Here is an 18,652-nt window from a genome sequence, read left to right as displayed (position 1 = left end):
CCTGTGGGTCACAGCTAAAGTCATCGCTCTCTTTCCTCTTTACGCTTCCCTGCTCTTGGGCAAAGGGGACGGAACATAGACATTTCCAGATGATACAAAATTTGGCCATGCAGCAAATTAGGGGCATGAGGTTAGCAGACTGGGATATCATCGACAGACCTCTGCAATCGGCAGATGCATAACAGCTGAAAATTAACATGGGGGGTTGGGGGGCGTCACTCGGGAGATTGCCTTGTCAGTTTGCAAAGCAAAAGTGCTCAGCAGCTGCATTTGGAGGCACAAACAATGGCAGGTGGTGTAATGTGGGAGCAAAATACAAACTGAAGGCCGGAAGGCGACATCGAGACAGATAAGGAATTCACTGGTTCCACTGATCAACTTCCCTAATTATCCAACACCAGCATCTGCATCCTCTTGTGGCTCAGGTTCCAGCCTTCAGTTATGTTTACAACTTGCACTTAAACCTCCTGTGTTTCAACTGTTTCAGATATTTTGAGGGGAAATAGTAGGGAAAACCCTTGGGCAAAAACCTGCGAGACGGCAAACTGAACCTGCAGCACTGAAACACTCCACACAGAATCCACGCGTGCATCAACAGATGTGAGCTGAAGGAAAATGAAAATAGACAAAATTTGTTGTTTCTTTCCCATCTTCTGTTGATTTATTTAATTTTATCCCACATAAACTCTGTGAATTATATTCCGCATCTCCGATTTTTGGGTAGTGATCTGTGAATTTCGGTGATGGAGGAATTTCCTGTGCACCTCTATCAGGTCACCCGTCAGCAGCCTGCACCCCGGGGAAGCCCAGCCGGTCCAGTCTCTCCCCATGGCTAAAGCCCTCCCGTCCAGGCAACGTCGTGGTGAATCTCCTCTACTCTTTCTCCACACCCTTCCACCGGGGGGGGGGGGGGGGGTGGGGGGGGGGGGGCGACCAGAACTTCACACAAGTGCCGTCTCACCAGTGTTTAGAAAAGTTGCAACATAATGTCCCAAATTCTATATTCTCTGCCCGAACTTATGAAGGCAACATGCCGTTTGCCTCCTTCACCACCCTGTTGACCTGCGATGTCACTTTCAGGGAGCTGTGAACTTGAACCCCAGGATCTCTCTGGTCATCAGCGTTCCTAGCTGCCCAATCATTCACATGTCCTACTCCTGTAAGATAAGATAAGATTTATTAGTCACATGTACATCGAAACACACAGTGAAATGCATCTTTTGCGTAGTGATTTGGGGGGCAGCCCGCAAGTGTCGCCACGCTTCCGGCGCCAACATAGCATGCCCACAACTTCCTAACCTGTACATCTTTGGAATGTGGGAGGAAACCGGAGCACCCGGAGGAAACCCACGCAGACACGGGGAGAACGTGCAAACTCCTTACGGACAGTGGCCAGATTTGAACCCGGGTCACTGGCGCTGTAAAGCGTTAAGCTAACCGCTACACTACCGTGCCTGCACGATTTCCCAAAACGCATCACCTTGCCCTTGCCAACGCTCCGCCCAACTTTCCATCAGATCTATGTCCGGCTGTAGCCTGAGACAACCTTCCTCACTATCCACAGCACCTCCAACTTTCATGTCACTGGCAAATGCTCAGTCCCGACCTCTGGTGCCTTCTGTATGGAGTTTGCACGTTCTCCCTCATTCCCCAGGTGCTCTGGTTTCCTCCCGTACCCCAAAGATGTGCTGGTTGGTTGTTAATTATCCCCGGTGTAGGTGAGTGTAAGGACAATGAGGGGCACAGACAGCCATGGGAAGTAAGTGTAGAAATGGGACCAATGGGATTGCTGTGAGAGTTGGCATAGACTTAATGGGCTGAACGGCCTCCTGTGTTGTGAGAAGTACCTGGGTGCAGTTGTGTATTGGGTGAGGTGCACTGGGACACCTGCCCTCTGCATCTGTGACCAAAACTGAACACAATATTCCAAATGCAGCCTCACCAACCTCTTGTACAATTGCAACATAGCATCCCTACTCAATGCCCTGACTGACATAAGCCAGTGTGCCAAAGGCCTTCTTCACACAGTCTACCTGTGACACCACTTCCAGGGAACCATGTGCTCGTACTCCGAGGTCCCTCTGTTCTACAACACTCCCCAGGACCCTACCATTCACTGTGAAAGCCCTACCCTCATTTGTCTTCCCAAAATGCAACACCCTGCACTTACCTCGAGTTAAACTCCATTTGCCATTCCTCGGCCCACTTACCCAGCTGATCGAGATCCCTCTGTAAATCCTGAACCACCTTCACTGTCAACGACACCACCTAGTTTAGTGTCATCTGCGGACTTACTAACCATGCCTTGTACATTCTCAAGCAGGTCGTGGATATAGATGACAAACAGCGATGGGCCCAGGACCTATCTCTGAGGCACTTGCAGGAAGAAGTTCTGTGATTACCTTACCCAATATGGTGGGAAATCCTTTTCAATGTAGTGAATGTCATCGTACGGAAACAGGCCCTTCAGCCCAACTGGTCCGTGCTGACTACGATGCCCATCTAAGCATCTTGTGAGATGTGGTTCTACACATGGGGGTCACACACTGACAGCCACACACCGGTGGGGGGGGGGGGGGGGGGGGGGTCACACACTGACAGTCACACACCGGTGGGGAGGTGACGAACTGACAGTCACACACTGACAGCCACACACCGGTGGGGGGGGGGGGGGGTCACACACTGACAGCCACACACCGGTGGGGGGGGGGTCACACACTGACAGTCACACTCTGGCAGTCACACAGACAGTCACACACGGTGGGGGGGGGGGTTCACACTGACAGTCCCACACTGGTGGGAGGTCACACACTGACAGTCACACACTGACAGTCACACACCAATGGGGGGGACACACACTGACAGTCACAAACCGGTGGGGGGTCACACACTGACAGTCACACACGGGTGGGGGGGGAGGTCACACGAACGTGGTCTGTGGACAAAGTTGCACATCTGGACAACCGACCCATTGCCAGCGCATCCCACAGACTCCTGGAACATCAACATCCGCACCGCAGCCTCCCCCAAGCACCCAGGACCAAGCTGCCCATCATCAGTCCCTGAGCTGCCGTGCACAGGCACGTTCCAGGCCTGAGCTCCATGTCATTGTTGACTTGTCTCCTGAAGCAGACAAGATGCTGAGCCTTGTACCCCCTCTCAACAGCTCCCTCTTCCAACAATGGCCCTGGGAAAAGGTGGACAATTTCCCAGATTTCAGCAAAGGCAGACATTCCTGGTGAACTTCCCCACCTCTCTCCGTGCATTGGAACAATCTTCAGCTGTCTGAAGAAAATGGTTGGAAAATCCAGAGCTCTGAGTCACAGGAAGTTCACAAGCGGTGGTTCTCCTGTACACTTCTGGGAGGTGGACTTCCTGCAGCAGGCACCTCAAAATACTGAAGAGGTGTCACCAACACGGTCCCTGCAGAGTCCTTCAAACCCACTGCCAAAACACGTGGTCCACTGCAGCTTCATCTTCCAGGAAATGTCCCCAGCACTTCCCAGTTACACTTGGTTGGCACAGACGTTATTCCCACACCAACACTCAGCTCCTGAGACAGACACTTTATTCAGACGTCCGTTACAGTGAGAGGTTACCAGGTAGGCAGAGGATTGAGTGTGCACACATTGGGAAAGTGTAATGTCCCCCCCAGAATCCTGGCAATTCACTCAAAATGTAGAAGGAGGCCATGGTGTTTAAGGGAATGGCAGACTCTCGGAAGCTCAGTGTACCACATCCCAAGCCTCCGATTCGTCCCTCTGTGCTGGAGTTTGCAAGTCCCAGCCTGGCCTCGACAGCCACCCCTGAACCCACAGAACAGGAGTGGAATCAAGTCATTGCTGAACTCAAGAGACTGAAACTGCTCCCAATTCAACACCGTGCTGCAGTCCCGTCCTTACCCACAGGTGGCGCTGGCGACGCGCTGCAGTACCGTCCTTACCCAGAGGTGGCGCAGGCGACGCGCTGCAGTACCGTCCTTACCCACAGGTGGCGCTGGCGACGCGCTGCAGTACCGTCCTTACCCAGAGGTGGCGCAGGCGACGCGCTGCAGTTCCGTTCTTGCCCCGAGGTGGCGCCGCCGAGGCTTCCAACGTGGGGCTGTCCCCTGTTGGTGCCCACCCCGGGGTGGGAGTCAGCGGGTCAGGGTCCCACCCCGGGGTGGGAGTCAGCGGGTCAGGGTCCCACCCCGGGGTGGGAGTCAGCGGGTCAGGGTGTCCCACCCCGTGGTGGGAGTCAGCGGGTCAGGGTCCCACCCCGGGGTGGGAGTCAGCGGGTCAGGGTCCCACCCCGGGGTGGGAGTCAGCGGGTCAGGGGTGGGAGTCAGCGGGTCAGGGTCCCACCCCGGGGTGGGAGTCAGCGGGTCAGGGGTGGGAGTCAGCGGGTCAGGGTCCCACCCCGGGGTGGGAGTCAGCGGGTCAGGGTCCCACCCCAGGGTGGGAGTCAGTGGGTCAGGGTCCCGACCTAATAATAGAAAACAACAAACATTTGAAAGCAATTTTACAAGCACCTCATGATTTGCCTTCTCTCCCTGCAGGCTGACTTTCAGCTCTCTGAGCTCTCCAACAACCTCACCTGCCCACCTGTCCCCTTTTGCCCTCACACTTTGCAGACTTTTCTCCGCCCTCCTCACAGTTACTGACCCAGCTCTCAGTATCACCGGCAGATCTGCACCCAGATTTATCTCAATCATCAGCATGGGATATAAAGGTGGAGGCTGCTATACCGGCTCCTGATGTAGCCCAGAATTTGCCAACTCCTGCATTTATCCCCAGCTGGGGCATAGAATCGTATACCATGGAAACAGGCCATTCGGCCCATCTCGTCCACACTGACCAGTAGGCACCGATTCATATTAACCCATCTCCCAGTACTTGGCCTGTTGCCCTCTATGCCTGGGTGGTTCAAGTGCTCATCTTATGCTTACCCGCCAGGGGAGAGACCACGGTCAGAAAGGTGGTTCTCCCAGGTCAGTTATCACCGAGGCCGATCTGTGGGTGAACTCAGATGTTAACATTGAAGAAGGCGGAAGACAATGGTGACTCCTTGCTAGAGCCAACAAGCTCCATCAGGACAGCTGCAGCGATGAGCACCTCGGGAGGAGGACACGGGATCGGAAACACTGTCAGGGTGGCAGTGAGGGACCACAGTGCGGGGAGCTCCTTCCCCAGGGACCTCTTCGCCAAGGAGGTGCTGCTGGAGTGCTGCAAGTTCGAGATGAAGGACACCTCTTGCCTCCAGGACTTCCCAGGTAACGGGCACCTTGACGTTACCATCAAGCACCCAGCGGGATGGCAGAAGCTGCTGCAGGACTTTCGGGAGAAGGGGAACGAAGCTCCACCGTCACTGCTGAAGGTGCAGCCTCTCTTCACCCTCCCCACCCAGAAGGAGTGTGTGGTAACGGTGCACATGTTTAACCCACGTGTGCCCGTGGTGGACGTCCTCACCTTCCCGGCTCTTTGTGTTGAGGGAGCAGGAAGCTGCGTGGACATCAGGGACCTGTTTGGGATCTGGACCACAAGCAGCAGGTGAAGGTCAGGCTGAGGGTGGATGCTAACATCCCCCTCAGGGTTGGCCCTCGGAGGGAACCGCGGGTACATGGTGTGTGCGGGACAGCCCAGACTGTGCCGTAACAGCGACAAGTCCGGACACGCGGCGCCCAACGCCGTGCAGTCGTCTGCAACAACTGCAGGCAGGAAGGTCACCAGACCCAGGGCTGCAGGGGAAGCAAACATTGCAACCTGTGTGGGGGCGCAGGCCGTGTCTACAAGGGCTGCCCGTGACGTGCCGGTACCTCTTCACAGGCAACGAGAGGGGGACCTGGCACCGACACCCCCCAGAAGAACACCGGTGCATTCCCCCCCCCCCCCCACCAGTGCAGAGACCCCGGCAGAGACTGAGACCAGGGCTGAGGAAAAGCCGCCCACCTCGAGCTCCCAAACCCCAGCCACAAACCCCAGGACCCTCCCCAAGAGGAGGAGTCAAAAGACGAGGGGAGGGCAGAGGGACAGGAAGGGGATTGGCAGGTGGTGAAGGAGAAGTCCCAGAAGCCACCACCCCAGAGACAACGGGCTGCAGAGGATAAAAGTAACGGGGAGAAAAGGACAAAGCAACAGACGGACGGCAGCGGCCTTTCCTCGTCAGAGGATGAAGCAAATAGGGGAAACCGTCGATGCAGGCAGACGAAGTGCCAAGATGAAGGGGCCAAGGCAGAGGGGAGACCACAGACAAATTCAGCCTGCTGCCCCCCAGCTCCGGGAGACCGGGAGCAGCACAGGATCTGTCAGCACCCAGCTCCGGGAGACCGGGAGCAGCACAGGATCCGTCAGCCTCCCCCCACCCCAGCTCCAGGAGACCGGTAGCAGCAGCCAATCCGTCAGCCCTCACAGCTCCGGGAGACCAGGAGCAGCACAGGATCCGTCAGCAACCCCCCCCCCCCCCCCCAGCTCCGGGAGACTGGGAGCAGCGTGGCATCTGGCACACCCCAGCTCTGGGATATGGAGGGTACAGAACGAACAGAGCCAGAATTCAGAACGGGAGCACAGACTGAGCTCCCCGCAGTGACATCAGCAGCATCACCACACCCTTGGGAGACCATTCCCAGTACCTGAGCCCAAAGACAGAGTTGCAGTTCACCGAGGTGTGAGGGTTCAGGATGATCGACAATGGACAGTATTTGTGATCGCTGAACTCAAATAACTACGGCGATAGATCTGGCATCTCTAAACGTGCGCAGTGTGAAGAGCACTGTGTCATGTGTGAATACCTTGCAATACCTTGCCAAGGTCGAGGTGGAAGTGACTTTTCTACAGGAGTATGGGCTGCCTCACGTCCGCAGCTGTCGGAGGTGGTGGCGATGGTGGTCCCAGGGATTGTCCACGTGGTCGGGGGGGAATGAGAGTTGCACATCCGGCTTGGGGATTCTGCTGCGGGGGGGGGGTAACTTCTCCATCACTGAAGTCAGAGGGGTGCTGGGGCAGCTGCTTGTGGTCCCGTAACACTCCGCTCTGGCTGATCAATGTGTAGCCTCGCCCGTGCTGAGGGCTGGCTGTCCTCAGCAGTTCCCACCGCTGCTGGTAATATCCCGGCCGGTCGTTCTGGCCGCTGATTTCAACTGCCTCACTGATGTGGCTGGACAGTCCGGCAGTGCTGACAGGAGACTGGACAGCAGCTCCAGACTCCTGATGGGAACGGTTAAAGATGCAAAGTTGTGCGATTCGTTCATCACCCCTGCAGGCAGAGCACAGTCACAACACACTGGGAACCGAACAGACAGCTCAGTACGGTCCCAGATAGACTTCCTCTTCACGTCGAAGGCAGTCACAGTCGGATCCACCCACGTCATGCCGGTGTTCTTCTCTGACCACTGCTTCTTTCATGCCTCCTGTCACCTACAGGAGGACCTGAAGGCAGGCAGGGGGATGTTAAGCTGCTGCCCGCAGATAACGTGGAGGAACTGAAGAGGGATTACACAGGTTGGAGAACCATGAAGTCCCTCTGACTCCCCTGTGCACTGGTCGGAAGTAACCACAAGAGGTTCACAACATCAAGAGGTTCTTCATCTTCAAAGGTGTTATGAAAACAAGACAGAGTCAGGTGGAACTGACCAACTCCTGACAGACCTGCAGCAACTTTTCCTCCTGCAGTCGAGGGGCGTGGATGTGGGGGAGGTCCTCCAAGAGGTGAAGAGCCGGCAAGCTGCGCTCTTTGCCTCCGGATCGTCAAAGATTATCTTCCGATCCGGGGTCCACTTTGTGGAACAGGATGAGACGTGCTTGCACTTCTTCTGAAAGGTTCACAGGGGGAGATCTATGATCCACGGCCTTAAGGAAGAGGACGGCTCAGTAACAGACAGACACACTGAGGATTTGCAGATCCTTCTGTGCCGGTCTGTATGACAGTAAGACCACAGAGGGCACGGCTGCCCAAAACTTCCTGTCCTCTTATCACGGAGGTGCTAGATGACAGCAAGTGGGAGGGTCTGGATCAGCCACTGTCCCTGGAGGAGCTGACTGGCTCCATCCATTCCCTTGGCATGAATAAAACTCCGGGAAGCGATGGTTACCGGCAGAGCTGTACTCGGCCAGTACAGACAATAAAGACACCTACGTTAGACTATTGTTTATTGACTACAGCTCTACCTTCAATACTATAATCCCAAGCAAACTCATCACCAAACTCCGAGACCTGGGACTCAACACCTCCCTCTGCAACTGGACTTCCTGACCGACAGACCGCAATCAGTGAGGATAGGCAGCAATACCTCCGGCACGATTATTCTCAACACTGGTACCCCACAAGGCTGCGTCCTCAGCCCCTACTCTACTCCCCATAAACTCGTGACTGTGTGGCCAGATTCTGCTCCAACTCCATCTACAAGTTTGCAGATGATACCACCATAGTGGGCCATATCTCAAATAATGAAGTCGGAGTACAGGAAGGAGATAGAGAGCTTAGTGACATGGTGTCATGGCAACAACCTTTCCCTCAATGTCAGCAAAACAAAAGAGCTGGTCATTGACTTCAAGAAGGAGGATGGTGCCCATGCTCCTGTCTACATCAAAAGTGCTGAGGGCAAGAGGGTTGAGAGCTTCAAGTTCCGAGCCTGTCCTGGTCCAACCACATAGATGTCATAGCCAAGAAAGCTCACCAGTGTCTCTACTTCCTCAGGAGGCTAAAGAAATTTGGCATGTCCCCTTTGACACTCACCAACTTTTATCGATGCACCATAGAAAGCGTCCTATCTGGATGTATCACGGCTTGGTACGGCAACTGCTCTGCCCAGGACTGTAAGAAACTGCAGAGAATTGTGGACACAGCCCAGCACAACATGGAAACTATGCTGGCTGCTTCAGCGAGACAGCGAGCGGTATAGACAGAGTCCATGAAGGGGAGGTTGAAGCAGCCAGCATAATCAAGGACCCCACCCACCCTGGACATTCTCTCTTCTCTCCTCTCCCATCAGGCAGAAGATACGGGAGCCTGAGGGCACGTACCACCAGGCTCAAGGACAAGGGCATATACCACCGGGCTCAAGGACAGCTTCTATCCCACTGTGATAAGACTATTGAACGGTTCCCTAATACGATGAGATGTAGTCTTGACCTCACAATCTACATTGTTATGACCTTGCACCTTATTGTCTGCCTGCACTGCACTTCCCTGTAGCTGTGACACTTTACTCTGTATTCTGTTATTGTTTTACCCTGTACTACCTCAACGCACTGTGTAATGAATTGACCTGTACGATCGGTATGCAAGACAAGTTTTTCACTGTACCTCGGTACAAGTGACAATAATAAACCAATACCAATACCCTATCTAAATCCCTCATCATTTTAAAAAACCTCAGTCATGTCCCCCCTTAACCCCCCTCCACTGCAGGGAGAACAGACCCGGCCTCTCCAGTCTCTCCTCATAACTGAACTGCTCCGCCCCAGGCAACATCCCAGTGAATCCCCCCTGCATCCTCTCCAGCACCATCACATCCTTCCTCACTGACAATCAACACAGACACACCCCAAGCATGTGTGCTTAGCCCACTGCTCTACTCTCTCTACCCTCACGACTGTGTGGCTAAGCACAGCTCAAACGCCATCTATAAATTCACCAATGACACCACTATTGTTGGCAGGATCTCCGTTGGCAACAAGGAGGCGTACAGGAGTGAGATAGATTGGCTGGGTGAGCAACCTCACACTCAACATCAGCAAGACCAAGGAATCGATCGTGGACTTCAGGAAGGGGAAGTCAGGAGAACACACACCGGTCCTCATTGAGGGGTCAGCGGTGGAAAGGGTGAGCAGCTTCAAGTTCCTGGGCGTCAACGCCTCAGAAGATATATCTAGGGCCCAACACATTGATGCAATCACACAGAAGGCACACCGGCTGCTCCTTCATTAGGAGTTTGAGGAGATTCGGTACGTCACCAAGGACTCTTGAAAATTTCTACAGATGTACGGTGGAGAGCATTCTGACTGGTTGCATCACTGCCTGGTATGGACGCTCCATGCACAGGATCACAAGAGGCTGCAGAGGGTTGTAGACTCAGCCAGCTCCATCACGGGCACAATCCTCCTCTCCAGTGAGGACATCTTCAAGAGGTGGTGCCTCAAGAAGGTGGCATCCATCACTGAGGACCCTCACCACCCGGGACATGCCCTCTTCTCGTTATTACCATCGGGGAGGAAGTACAGGATCCTGAAGACCCACACTCAATGTTACAGGAACAGCTTCTTCCCCTCCACCATCAGATTTTTGAATGGTCCATGAACCCATGAACACTACCTCGTTATTCCTCTTTTGCACTATTTATTTATTTTGTAACTTATGGTAATTTTTATGTCTTGCACTGTACGGCTGCCGCAAAGCAACAGATTTCACGACATATGTCAGTGATAATAAATCTGATTCTGATTCTATATTGTGGTGACCAGAACTGCAGGCAGTTCTCCAGCTGAGGTCTGACCAATGTTTTATAAAGTTGGACCACAACCTCCCTGCTCTGGTGTTCAATGCCCAGACTAATGAAGGCCAGTGTTCCGTATGACTTCTTAACCACGTTATCCACCTGCACTGCCACCTTCAAGGATCCTTGGACTTGTACACCAAGGTCCTCAATATTCCCTTGGTCCCTACCATTCACGGTGTATGTCCCAGCCTCATTAGTGCTCCCAAAATGCAGCACCTCACGTTTGTCTGGATTAAACTCCATCTGCCATTTCTCTGCCCATGTCCCCAACACAACAACATCCCTCTGAAGCCTAAGCTGACCCTCCACCCTGACAACTCCACCAATCTTTGCGTCGTCTGATCGCGCCTCCCACATACACCTCCCATTCATACATGTACGTTGCAAACAGCAGGGGTCCCAGCACCGATCCCTGTGGAACACCACTGGTCACCGACATCCGATCACAAAGGCAGTGCTCACCATCACCTTCTGTCTCCTATTGCCAAGACAGTTTTGGATCCAATTTACCAACTTACCCTGGATCCCATGTGGGATCTTGTCAAAGGCTTTAGTAAAGTCCATGTAAACCACATCTATTGCCTGTCCTCATCGATACACTTTGTTACCTCCTCAAAGAATTCAATCAAAATGGTCAGACAAAACCATGTTGGCCGTCACTGATCAGTCCTCACCTTTCCAAGTATCATGAATCCGCTCCCTCAGAACGTTTTCCAGTATTTTCTCCACCACTGAAGTTAGGCTCACACGTCTATAGTTACCAGACCTTTCCCTGCTGCCCTTCTTGAATAGGGGAAGCACATTGGTCATCCTCCAGTCATCTGGTACCTCACTTGTGTCCAGCAATGATTTAAAAATCTCAGCCAGAACCTCGGCAATCTCTTCCCTTGCCTCCCGCCGCAGCCTGGGATAAATCTCATCTGGTCCTGGGGGTTTATCCACCTTTAAGCCTGCTCAACCTCCCCTTTATTTATGGAGTAGATTTTCACCTTCACCTTTCCCTTCACTACAAATTCTCCAATTACAAAGTTTGTTTCCTTTGTGAATACCGACAGGTTTAAGGTGAGAGGGGAAAGATTTAAACAGGACCTGAGGGGCAACTTCTTCACCCTGAGGGTGGTGTACAGATGGAAGGAGCTGCCAGAGGAAATGCTTGAGGCAGGTGCACTAGCAATATTTAAAAGACATTTGGACAGGTACATGGATAGGAAAGGTTTACGGGGATGTGGCCAAACGGGGACAAATGGGAGTGGATTGCATGGGAATCTTGGTCGGCAGGGAGCGGTTGTGCCTGTTTCTGGGCAGTACACAGGACCCTACCAACCCTTCTGACTCCACGCACGGATTGTCACCGTTGTCCCCGATGGGTCCCACTGTTTTCTGGGATGTTCTTTTGCTCTTAATATACTTAATATGCCTTCAGATTTACCTTAATCCTGTCTGCCAGTGATATTTCATGACTCTTAGAACAATATAGAACAATACAGCGCAATACAGGCCCTTCGGCTCACCAAGTTGTGCTGACCTTCAAACCACTCCTAAGACTATCCAACCCCTTCCTCCCACATATCTCTCTATCTTAAAATCCTCCATATGCTTATCTAACAATCTCTTGAACTTGCCCAACGTATCAGCCTCCACCACCACTCCAGGCAGCACATTCCATGCACCAACCACTCTCTGGGTGAAAAACCTTCCTCTGACGTCTCCCTTGAACTTCCCACCCAATACCTTAAAGCCATGTCCTCTTGTTTTGAGCATCGGTGCCCTGGGAAAGAGGCGCTGGCTGTCCACTCTATCTATTCCTCTCAATATCTTGTATACCTCTATCATGTCTCCCCTCATCATCCTTCTCTCCAATGAGTAAAGCCCTAGCTCCCTTAGTCTCTCCTCATAATCCATACTCTCTAAAGCAGGCAACATCCTGGTAAATCTCCTCTGCACCCTTTCCAACGCTTCCACATCCTTCCTATAATGAGGTGACCAGAACTGGACACACTACTCTAAGTGTGGCCTAACCAGAGTTTTGTAAAGCTGCATCATTACTTCGTGGCTCTTAACCTCGATCCTCCGACTTATGAAAACTAACATCCCATAAGCTTTCTTAACTACCCTATCCACCTGTGAGGCAACTTTCAGTGATCTGTGGATATGAACCCCCAGATCCCTCTGCTCCTCTATACTGCCCAGAATCCTGCCACTTACCATGTACACTGCCTTGCAGTTTGTCCGTCCAAAGTGTACCACCTCACACTTCTCTGGATTGAACTCCATCTGCCACTTGTCAGCCCAGCTCTGCATCTTATCAATATCCCTCTGTAAGCTTCGACGGCCCTCCACACTATCCACAACACCACCAATCTTTGTGTCGTCTGCAAACTTGCTAACCCAGCCTTCCACCCCCTCACCTAAGTCATTAATAAATATCACAAAAAGTAGAGGTCCCAGAACCGATCCCTGTGGGACACCACTAGTCACTGCCCTCCAATCCGAATGCACTCCCTCCACCACAAACCTCTGCTTTCTACAGGCAAGCCAATTCTGAATCCACACGACCAAGCCTCCCTGGATCCCTTGGCCTCTGACCTTCTGAAGAAGCCTACCATGCGGAACCTTGTCAAACACCTTACTAAAATCCATGTAGACCACATCCACTGCACTACCCTCATCAATCTTTCTGGTCACCTCCTCAAAGAACCCTATCAGGCTAGTGAGGCAAGATCTTCCCTTCACAAAGCCATGCCGGCTGTCCCTAATCAGTCCATGTTTCTCTAAATGATCATAGATCCTATCTCTTAGAATCCTTTCCAACAGCTTACCCACCACAGACGTAAGGCTCACTGGTCTGTAATTCCCTGGACTATCCCTACTACCTTTTTTGAATAAGGGGACAACATTCGCCACCTTCCAATCCTCCGGTACCATCCCCGTTGACAACGAGGACTCAAAGATCCTAACCAATGGTTCAGCAATCTCCTCCCTCGCCTCACGAAGCAGCCTGGGGAATATTCCGTCAGGCCCTGGAGACTTATCTGTCCTAATATTTTCTAACAGCTCCAACACATCCTCTCTCTTGATATCTACATACTCTAGAACATTACCCTTACCTACACTGCCCTCAGCGTCATCAAGACCCCTCTCCTTGGTGAATACTGAAGAGAAGTATTCATTGAGGACCTCGCCCACTTCCACAGCTTCCAGGCACATCCTCCCACCTTTGTCTTTAATCGGACCTACCTTTACCCCAGCCATCCTTCTGCTCTTTACGTACGAGAAAAAAGCCTTGGGATTCTCCTTAACCCTACTCGCCAAAGCCTTTTCATGTCCCCTTCTCGCTCTCCTCAGCCCTTTCTTAAGTTCCTTCCTTGCTACTCTATATTCCTCACGAGCCCTGTCCGATCCTCTGCTGCTTACACCTTATGTATGCTGCCTGCTTCTTCCTAACTAGTTGTTCCACCTCTCTCGTCACCCACGGTTCCTTCACCCTACCATTCCTTCTCTGCCTGACCGAGACAAATTTATCCCTAACATCCTGCAAGAGATCCCTGAACATCGACCACATCTCCATAGTACATTTCCCTTCAAAAATGTCACCCCAATTTACACTCACAAGTTCTCGCCTTATAGCCTCATAATTCGCCTTCCCCCAATTAAATATCTTCCTGTCCTCTTTGCTCCTATCCCTGTCCATGACAATTCTAGGGATTATGGAGCAATGGTCACTGTCCCCCAAATGCTCACCCACCGATAGATCTATCACCTGACCCCGTTCATTACCTAAAACTAGATCTCATATGGCATTCCCTCTAGTCGGCCTGTCAACATACTGCGTCAGGAATCCATCCTGGACACACTTAACAAACTGTGCCCTGTCTAAACCTTTGGCACTAAGTAGGTGCTAATCAAGATTTGGATAGTTGAAGTCTCCCATTATAGTAACCCTGTTATTTTCGCATCTCTCCAAAAACTGCCTCCCAATCTGCTCCTCAGTATCCCTACTGCTACCGGGGGGCCTATAGAATACTCCCAGGAGGGCAACTGCCCCTTTCTTATTCCTAACTTCCACCCATATTGACTCTAGAGAGGATCCTTCTACATTATCTACCCTTTCTGCAGCTGTAACTGTGTCCCTGACCAGTATCGCCACCTCTCCTCCTCTTCTCCCCCTGCTCCCTATCCCTTTTAAAACACTGAAAACCAGGAATATTCAATATCCATTCCTGCCCCGATGTCAGCCATGTCTCTGTAATAGCCACAATATCGTAGTCCCATGTACTTATCCAAGCTCTCAGTTCATCTCCCTTATTCCTGATGCTTCTCGCATTCAAGTAAATGCACTTTAGCCCATCCACCTTACTATTTTTGTAGCCTGTACTCTGCTCCTCCTTCCTCAAAGCCTCTCTTCCTGTCAGATCTGACTTTTCCCCATCCCCTTCTTCCTCTGACCTACTCCTCTGGTTCCCTTCCCCTTTGCAATCTAGTTTAAACCCTCCTGAACCACCCCAGCAAACCTGGCCGCAAGGATATTGGCCCCCCTCAAGTTCGGGTGTAACCTGTCCTCTCTGTACAGGTCCCACCTTCCCCAGAAGAGATCTCAATGATCCAAAAATCTAAAACCCTCCCTCTTGCACCAACTTCTCAGCCACGCATTTACCTGCCATCTCCTCCTATTCCTACCTTCACTATCGCGTGGCACTGGCAGCAATCCCGAGCTCGCTACCCTCGAGGTCCTGTCCTTCAGCCTTCTACCTAGCTCGCTGAACTCACTTTTCAGGACCTCATCCCTCTTCCCACTTATGTCGTTGGTACCAACATGAACCACGACTTCTTTCTGTTCTCCCTCCTGCTCTAGAATCCTGTGGACCCGATCAGTGACATCCCGGACCCTGGCACCTGGGAGGCAACAAACCATCTGGGATTCATGCTCACTGCCACAGAACCTCCTATCTGTTTCCCTGACTATCGAGTCCCCTATCACTACCACCTTCCTCTTCTCCTCCCCTCCCTTCCTAGCAGTATGACCGGTCCCAGTGCCATAGACCTGGCTACTGCTGCTGGGCCCCGGCAGTTCATCCCCCTCAACAGTCTCCAAAGTGGAAAACGTGTTACTGAGGGGAACAGCCTCTGGGGTCCTCTGCTCTATCTGCCTGTTCGTTATCTTTTTCCTTTTCTCTACCCTGACGGTCACCATTCTATCTACTTCCTGAACTCCAGAATTACCTGCTCTAAGTGGGGTGACCTTCTCCTTATGTACAGTATCGACAAAACTCTCCCCCTCCCTGATGCTTCGCAGTGTTTGAAGCTGTAACTCCAGCTCATCGATTTTGAGCCCAAGTTCCTCCAGCCTCAAGCACTTACTGCAGATGTGGCCATCGTGGACCGCAGCAAGATCCACGAGTTCCCACATCAAGCAGCTGCAGCATACCACCCTGTCCTCCATCTGAACTAATTCCTCTTTTTATACCCCCACTAGTTTTTCCTACTTAAATACTTATCACAGACAACAGGTAAACCTTACCTTTACCTGCCTACCAGCTATTCACCTGCCTTGTCCCTTTACGCCAAAGCCCCTTAAGCCAAAGCCCGACCACTCTGCTCCCTCTCACTCAGCTGCCTGCTCCGACACTGCCCGCTGGATATGGTGGTTTGCTTGTTAAAATGCCCGCGCCGCGCCTGCGCAGTCCAGCCCCCACTCTTCCCGACTAAAACTTATAGAAACACTTAAGAAAGAACCTTATAAAAATCTAACCCTAATAATCAAAACCCAATTAAAAACTAACCCTTATAATTAAAATCCTAATAAAAAAGACTCTTATTCTTCCTAATTTCCATTTTAAGCATTTCCCTACTCTTTTTATTCTCTTAATTCACTTCACCATTTCCACCTGCTGTAACAAGGCCCCACCACCAGCCACATCCTCTTGTCCCCACCCCTTTCTGCTAACCACAGAGCCCACTCCCTCTGTGAATCCCTAGTCCATTCATCCCTCCCCATCCACCCATCCCCGTCCCCCGACACTCCCTCCTGCCCTCACAGTAGGTGTCACACTTGTCCTTACACCTCCTCCTTCACCACCTTCCAATCACCTTCATCACTCCTCGAAAAACTCAATCAAGTCAGTGAGCCGTGACCTGCCCCACACAAAGCCCTACCAACTGTCCCTAATTAGGCCATGCTTTTCCAAATGCTCATAAACCCTATCCCTAAGAATCCCCTGTAATATTTCCCCACCACTGACGTGAGACTCACTGGTCCATAGTTACCAGGATTACCCCTATTTCCCTTCTTGAACATTAGCTACTCGCCAGTCCTCCGGGGCCTCGCCTGTGGCTAGAGAGGACACAAAGATCTTGGTCAAGGCCCCAGCAATCTCATCTCTCGCCTCTTTCAATAACCTGGGGTATATCCCATCAGACCCTGGGGACTTATCCACCGTTCTTCAGGAAAGCTTCTGTACCTCAAAACTGCTCCAGCATATTAGCACGCTCCACACTGATCTCCCTGTCCTCCACATCCTTCTCCTGGGTGAATACTGATGCAAAGTTCTCACTTAGTACCTCACCCACATCCTCCGACTCCAAGCACATGTTCCCTCCTTTATCCTTGAGTGGTCCCACCGTCTCCCTAGTTATCCTCTTGCTCTTGATGTATGTATGTATACTCTGAGCCCCCTTCCCCTACCAACTTCACTGAACCTTCCCCAACGGCGCTAGAGGACCTCCCAGCAAAGATGTTGGTCCCACTCCGGTTAAGGGGCAACCTGTCGCACCTTCGCCAGAAACAGTCCCAGTGATCCAGGAACCTAAAGCCCCTCCCCCTGCACCACGCCTGCGGCCACACATTCATCTGACCCATCCTTCTATTCCTACACTCACTAGCTCGTGGCATTGGAAGCAATCCAGGGATTACAACCTTTGGGGTTCTGCTCTTTACGTGGCTACCTAGCTCCCTAAAATGTTGCAGGACCTCATCCCTCCTACCTCCGTCATTGGTACCTACATGCACCACAGCCTCTGGCTGCTCACCCTCCCCTTTCAGAATGTCCTGCAGCTGTTGTGAGATGTCCTTGACCTACCACCAGGGAGGCAACACACCAACCTGATCTAAGCCGATCACCCTTCTGTGTTAATACATTACCCTCAACTCCATGAGCTGTTGTTCAGTGGGTGGCTTTGGAAATGTAGCATCCATTACCTTCCTCTTTTACCTATCCTGCTAAAACATTTCAACTTGCTAATCAAGTTAATGCAAAGCTGGTGTCCTGTTAACGTGATCCTCTTGTGCTTTGCTTCTTCGTAGTAGATCTCATCACTTCCACGATGATTGATCTGTTGTTTGATCCCCTCTTCTAGCTTTGAATAGCAGTGTTACTTATCACGTCCCCTGATGACATAGGAGGCCATTCAGCCCATTGTCAATGCCAGCTCACAAACCAATCCCATTCCTGCCCTAATTTCCCGGTAAGGTTCCCTTGCACGTGCCCATTGACACTCTCCCGTTCTGCTGCCACCCACCCACCCCCACTCAGGGCAGTTCACCCACCAACTAGGGACAATTTACAGTGACCAATTAACCTTTGGGATGTGGGTGGAAACTGGAGCACCCAGGGGAAAGCCACACAGTCACAGGGAGATCATGCAAACTCCACACAGACAGCAGCTGAGGTCAGGGTCGAACCTGGGTCTCTGGAGCGGTGAGGCAGCAGCACTACCTGCTGCCACAGTACTGTGCATTCCTTGCTTTGCATTAGACAGTTCCAGTGTCACACAGGAGTGACAGACTGGAGTGTCTCAGTATCACTGGGGGTGACCTCCAACACTACACAAGTGATTCTCTGTATCATATAAGAATGGTTCACAGTACAACACACACGTGTCTGTCAGTACCAGGCAGGAGGGAGTCTCAGCACCAGTGTCACGAAGGATTGAACCTCAAAGCAGATGCTACCTGGTGTCCCGTAACACAAGATCGAGGGGTGAGATTGCTCCATCAGAGAGCACCAGCTCTGGTCACAGCAGCAGCATCAACGACCTCTCTGCCTGCCTTGGCAGAGCTCCGATTTCTGAGCAAGGATTTTGCTGACGAGCTCAGTTTGTGTAATAGTTTGAATGCCATCGATATGTGGGCTTCAGCCCTGCCCATGACTTCACTTATTTAACAATTGATCCACTGAGTGTCTG

At 52.0% G+C, this 18,652-nt stretch overlaps 1 long non-coding RNA gene across 1 annotated transcript; it reads right to left on the bottom strand.

Moving 5' to 3' along the window:
• Window positions 1-631: 631 nt before the first annotated feature.
• On the bottom strand, window positions 632-18,537 carry LOC127584368 (uncharacterized). Its single transcript, XR_007958379.1, has 2 exons — window positions 18,420-18,537; window positions 632-1,157 (listed from the first exon to the last, which is right to left on the bottom strand). It is a non-coding gene; the product is annotated as an uncharacterized LOC127584368 (long non-coding RNA).
• Window positions 18,538-18,652: the final 115 nt, after the last annotated feature.

The sequence above is a fragment of the Pristis pectinata genome, chromosome 29 (genome assembly GCF_009764475.1).
Source record: "Pristis pectinata isolate sPriPec2 chromosome 29, sPriPec2.1.pri, whole genome shotgun sequence".
Classification (NCBI taxonomy): domain Eukaryota; kingdom Metazoa; phylum Chordata; class Chondrichthyes; order Rhinopristiformes; family Pristidae; genus Pristis; species Pristis pectinata.
This window is presented reverse-complemented; position numbering and strand designations above follow the sequence as displayed.